Source organism: Triticum urartu, chromosome 7A, assembly GCF_056163025.1.
Source record: "Triticum urartu cultivar PI428250 chromosome 7A, HENAU_Tu73, whole genome shotgun sequence".
Taxonomy (NCBI): Eukaryota; Viridiplantae; Streptophyta; class Magnoliopsida; order Poales; family Poaceae; genus Triticum; species Triticum urartu.
Window position 1 is genome coordinate 28,186,710 of NC_141879.1, and position 6,561 is coordinate 28,193,270.

At 45.8% G+C, this 6,561-nt stretch overlaps 1 pseudogene; it reads left to right on the forward strand.

Annotated features, from left to right (window-relative positions):
- The first annotated feature begins 4,571 nt into the window (after nucleotides 1–4,571).
- LOC125524853 (sucrose synthase 1-like) lies at nucleotides 4,572–5,626 on the forward strand (annotated as a pseudogene).
- Nucleotides 5,627–6,561: the final 935 nt, after the last annotated feature.

Below are 6,561 nucleotides of genomic sequence, written 5' to 3' on the forward strand. Positions count from 1 at the left end.
TCAGGATGCTTGGGTCAGCCTTGACATTGAAGGGAGGAATTTCATGAAACTTTTCATAATCTTCAGACATGTCTGTCTTGCCGTCCACTCCCAGGATGTCCCTTTTTCCTGAAAGAACTATGTGGCGCTTTGGCTCATCGTATGATCTATTCGCTTCCTTATCTTTTCTTTTTCTCGGTTTGGTAGACATGTCCTTCACATAGATAACCTGTGCCACATCATTGGCTAGGACGAACGGTTCGTCAGTGTACCGAAGATTTTTCAGATCCACTATTGTCATTCCGTACTATGGGTCTACCTGTACCCCGCCGCCTAACAGATTGACCCATTTGCACTTAAACAAACGGACCTTAAAATCAGGTCCGTAGTCAAGTTCCCATATGTCCACTATGTAACCATAATATGTGTCCTTTCCGCTCTCGATTGCTGCATTAAAGCGGACACCACTGTTTTGGTTGGTGCTCTTTTGATCTTGGGCGATCGTGTAAAATGTATTCCCATTTATCTCGTATCCTTTGTAAGTCAATACAGTCAAAGATGGTCCCCTGGACAACAAGTACAACTCATCACAAACAGTGTTGTCACCTTTGAGACGTGTTTCCAACCAACTGCTGAAAGTCCTGATGTGTTCACATGTAATCCAGTCGTCGCACTGCTCCGGGTGTTTGGAGCGCAGACTGTTCTTGTGTTCATCGACATACGGGGTCACCAAGGTAGAGTTCTGTAGAACTGTGTAGTGTTCTTGAGACCAAGAATATCCGTCCCTACATATTATTGAGTCTTTTCCAAGAGTGCCTTTACCAGTCAGTCTCCCCTCATACCGCGATTTAGGGAGACCTATCTTCTTAAGGCCAGGAATGAAGTCAACACAAAACCCGATAACATCCTCTGTTTGATGGCCCATGGAGATGCTTCCTTCTGGCCTAGCGCGGTTACAAACATATTTCTTTAGGACTCCCATGAACCTCTCAAAGGGGAACATATTGTGTAGAAATACGGGCCCCAGGATGACAATCTCGTCGACTAGATGAACTAGGACGTGCGTCATGATATTGAAGAAGGATGGTGGGAACACCAGCTCGAAACTGACAAGACATTGCGCTACATCACTCCTTAGCCTTGGTACGATTTCTGGATCGATCACCTTCTGAGAGATTGCATTGAGGAATGCACATAGCTTCACAATGGCTAATCGGACGTTTTCCGGTAGAAGCCCCCTCAATGCAACCGGAAGCAGTTGCGTCATAATCACGTGGCAGTCATGAGACTTTAGGTTCTGAAACTTTTTCTTTGGCATATTTATTATTCCCTTTATATTCGACGAGAAGCCAGTCGTGACCTTCATACTGAGCAGGCATTCAAAGAAGATTTCTTTCTCTTCTTTCGTAAGAGCGTAGCTGGCAGGACATTTATACTGCTTCGGAGGCATGCCGTCTATTTTGTGCAAACGTTGCAGGTCCTCCCGTGCCTCAGGTGTATCTTTTGTCTTCCCATACACGCCTAAGAAGCCTAGCAGGTTCACGCAAAGGTTCTTCGTCACTTGCATCACGTTGATTGAGGAGCGGACCTCTCGGTCTTTCCAGTAGGGTAGGTCCCAAAATATAGATTTCTTCTTCCACATGGGTGCGTGTCCCTCAGCGTCATTCGGAATAGCTAGTCCACCGGGACCCTTTCCAAAGATTATGTAGTGTAAATCATTGACCATAGCAAGCACGTGATCACCGGTGCGCATGGCGGGCTTCTTCCGGTGATCTGCCTCGCCTTTGAAATGCTTGCCTTTCTTTCGACATTGATGGTTGGTCGGAAGAAATCGATGATGGCCCAGGTACACATTCTTCCTGCATTTGTCCAGGTATATACTTTCAGTGTCATCTAAACAGTGCGTGCATGCGTGGTATCCTTTGTTTGTCTGTCCTGAAAGTTTACTGAGAGCGGGCCAATCGTTGATGGTCACGAACAGCAATGCCTTAAGGTTAAATTCCTCCTGTCTGTGCTCATCCCACGTACGTACAGTTCCACAGCTGTAAAAGTTCTTCAACTAATGGCCTTAGGTACACATCAATTTCGTTGCCGGGTTGCTTAGGGCCTTGGATGAGAACTGGCATCATAATGAACTTCCGCTTCATGCACATCCAAGGAGGAAGGTTATACATACATAGAGTCACGGGCCAGGTGCTGTGATTGCTACTCTGCTCCCCGAAAGGATTAATGCCATCTGCGCTTAAAGCAAACCATACATTCCTTGGGTCCTTTGCAAACTCATCCCAGTACTTTCTCTCGATTTTTCTCCACTGCGACCCGTCAGCGGGTGCTCTCAACTTCCCATCTTTCTTTCGGTTGTCACTGTGCCATCGCATCAACTTGGCATGCTCTTCGTTTCTGAACAGACGTTTCAACCGTGGTATTATAGGAGCATAGCGCATCACCTTCGCAGGAACCCTCTTCCTGGGGGGCTCGCCGTCAACATCACCAGGGTCATCTCGTCTGATCTTATACCGCAATGCACCGCATACCGGGCATGCGTTCAGATCCTTGTATGCACCACGGTAGAGGATGCAGTCATTAGGGCATGCATGTATCTTCTCCACCTCCAATCCTAGAGGGCATACGACCTTCTTTGCTGCGTATGTACTGTCGGGCAATTCGTTATCCTTTGGAAGCTTCTTCTTCAATATTTTCAGTAGCTTCTCAAATCCTTTGTCAGCCACAGCATTCTCTGCCTTCCACTGCAGCAATTCCAGTACGGTACCGAGCTTTGTGTTGCCATCTTCGCAATTGGGGTATAACCCTTTTTTGTGATCCTCTAACATGCGATCGAACTTCAGCTTCTCCTTTTGACTTTCGCATTGCATCCTTGCATCAACAATGACCCGGCGGAGATCATCATCATCGGGCACATCGTCTGGTTCCTCTTGATCTTTAGCAGCTTCACCCGTTGTAGCATCATTGGGCACATCGTCTGGTTCCTCTTGATCTTCACCAGCTCCCCCCGTTGCAGAATCACCGTATTCACGGGGCACATAGTTGTCATCGTACTCTTCTTCTTCACCGTCTTCCATCATAAGCCCTATTTCTCCGTGCCTCGTCCAAACATTATACTGTGGCATGAAACCCTTGTAAAGCAGGTGGGAGTGAAGGATTTTCCGGTTAGAGTAAGACCTCGTATTCCCACATTCAGTGCATGGACAACACATAAAACCATTCTGCTTGTTTGCCTCAGCCGCATCGAGAAACTCATGCACGCCCTTAATGTACTCACGGGTGTGTCTGTGACCGTACATCCATTGCCGGTTCATCTGCGTGCATTATATATAATTAAGTGTCCAAATTAATAGAAGTTCATCATCACATTAAAACCAAAGTGCATACATAGTTCTCATCTAACAACATATAGCTCTTCAGAGCATCTAATTAATTAAACCATACATTGAAACTATGTAAAACATTTCAATGCGAAAACAAATGCGATCATAATCGCAACCAAGGTAACAATTGATCCAACGTCATAATGATACCAAGCCTCGGTATGAATGGCATATTTTCTAATCTTTCTAATCTTCAAGCGCATTGCATCCATCTTGATCTTGTGATCATCGACGACATCCGCAACATGCAACTCCAATATCATCTTCTCCTCCTCAATTTTTTTTATTTTTTCCTTCAACAAATTGTTTTCTTCTTCAACTAAATTTAACCTCTCGACAATAGGGTCGGTTGGCATTTCCGATTCACATACATCCTACATAAATAAAATCTATGTCACGTTGGTCGGCATAATTTTCATAAACAATAAATGAACCAATAGTTATAAAGATAATATATATACCACATCCGAATCATAGACAGGACGAGGGCCGACGGGGGCGGATACCAAAACCATCGCACTATATAAGATGCAATAATAAAAGTAACAAAATAATACAAGTATCTATGTAAACATACAAGTAAGAACATTTTTCCTTTCAGAAAGAAGATAAAACAAGAGGCTCACCACGGTGGTGCCAGCGATGAGCTCGGCGCGGGTGATCGACGGCGGTGAAGACGGGGACGGGGCGTGACGGACCGCTAAACCTAGACAAATATTATGGAAAATGGAGCTTGGAGGTCGAGCTTGGAGAGGAGAAAGCTTAAGTAGTGTGGCTCGGGCATTCCATCGAACACCTTGTGTGCATAGGAGGTGAGCTAGAGCACCACCAAGCCCTCTCCCCCTCGGCCAGAGAAAAACAGAGCACTGGGGTGCTCTGCTCGTGAGCGAGGGGTATATATAGGCACCTCATTGGTCCCGGTTGGTGGAATGAGCCGGGACTAAAGGGGAGCCTTTGGTCCCGGTTCAAGCCACCAACCGGGACCAATGGTGGTGGGCCAGGAGCGAGGCCCATTGGTCCCGGTTCATCCCACCAACCGGGACCGAAAGGTCCAGATGAACCGGGACCAATGGCCCACGTGGCCCGGCCGGCCCCCTGGGCTCACGAACCGGGACCAATGCCCACATTGGTCCCGGTTCTGGACTGAACCGGGACTAATGGGCTGACCCGGCCTGGACCAAAGCCCTATTTTCTACTAGTGACTCCGTTGGCCAATACAAGTCTCACATGGCATTAAGCCATCGACAATGCCTGGAATGTACCGTGTTGCCCATGGTATCGATGTTTTCGGCCCCAAGTTTAACATTGTCTTGCCTGCTGCGGACATGTCCATCTACTTCCCACACTCCGAGTCGCAAAGGGGGCTCATCTCCCTCCACCCAGAGATTGAGGAGCTGCTCTACAGTAACATCAAAAACAATTAGCACAAGTGAGAAATGGAGTATTGTTTCTTACCGCTTGAGCTGCAGTGGTTTGATGCATTTATTGTTGTTCATCTGACTAGAATACTTTCTGTAGGTATGTGCTCAAGGACAGGAACAAGCCAATCATATTCTCAACGGCTCGTTTGGACCATGTCAAGAACTTGACAGGTCTGGTTGAGCTTTATGGCAAGAACCCTCGCTTGCAGGAGCCTGTTAACCTTGTGGTTGTCTATGGTGACCATGGCAATCCATCAAAGGACAAGGAGGAACAGTCTGAGTTCAAGAAGATGTTTGACCTTGTTGGGCAGTACAACATGAATGGCCATGTATGCTGGATCTCTACCCAGATGAACCGTGTCCGTAATGCTGAGCTCTACTGTTACAGCTGTGACACCAAGGGTGCCTTTATGCAGGTAACTACATGTTGCATAGACCACATTATGTTGCATAGACCACATTCTCGCCTTGTAAAAATTTGTGTTCTCACAAATCTCTTCCGCATGTAGCCTGCTTTCTATGAGGCTTTTGGGCTTACTGTCATCGAGGCCATGACCTGCGGTCTTCCTACCTTCGCAACTGCATATGGTCGTCCTGCTGAGATCATCATGAGTAGCATGTCCGACTACAATCATTTTAACTACCTTATTTAGATACACCTGGAAGCTTTACTCTAAGAGGCTGATGATCCTCACCAGCGTGTATCGGTTCTGGAAGTACGTCTCCAACCTCGAGCGGCATGAGACCCGCCACTACCTCGAGATGTTGTACGCCCTGAAGTACCGCACCATGGCCAGCACTGTTCCACTGGATGTCGATGGATAGTCCTCAACCAAGTGATTTGGCACTACCGGAATAACCTTATATTCCTACGTCCTTATCTATGCCGACGACTGTGGTAGGCATAGATGGAGCTATGCCGACGGCCTGGGGAATACCGTCGGCATAGAAAAGTCGTCGGCATAGCTCCATCTATGCCTACGGTAGTCGTAGGCATAGTAAGGCCGTCGACATATATCAATCTATGCCTACGGCAGCCGTAGGCATAGTTAGGCCGTCAGCATAGAGGTGGCCCTGGTGGCCCGGGGACAGACGGCGGGCTGACGATGTCAAATCTATGCCGACGGCCCTGACGGCGGTCGTCGGCATAAATATCATCTATCTTTTTTTACTAGGAGCTTCAACGTGGCAGAGCTATGCCGACGGTAAAGCCGTAGGCATAGTTTCCATCTATGCCTAGCTACGGCAAGGCCGTAGGCATAGCCTCAATACGTGGCGCCTCCTGGTAGCCCCTGGCCGAGAACTATGCCTACGGAGATATCATCTGATTTTTATTTTAAATTATTTTTATGTTTTTAAAAGTTAAAATTTGAATTATTTAAATCTAACTTATCTAAACTTAAACATACACAAATTATACAACGACTTGCAGTAGAATTTTCCATATATTATGAATATCTAGTTTGTTTTTGTTTTTTAGTATGTTAGAAATGTGACCTCATGTACTTTTGCATATAGGTCCTTATAGTTTGTTAAAATCATAAGTAATTGATAGTTGGATCGATTTTGACAAATTTTATATGTTTTTTTTATCTGAATCTTGGAATGATTATGTTGCTATACTATTTTTCAAATTTGAACAAACTTAAACCATGCTTGCTTCAAATTTACAGAAAACACCCTTTTGTTTTGATTTTTTTTGTATAGTTTTCATTCCTTGGCCAATCGAGACAAATTTTATATTTACATCCATCAGATTGTTTTAAGGATTGTGG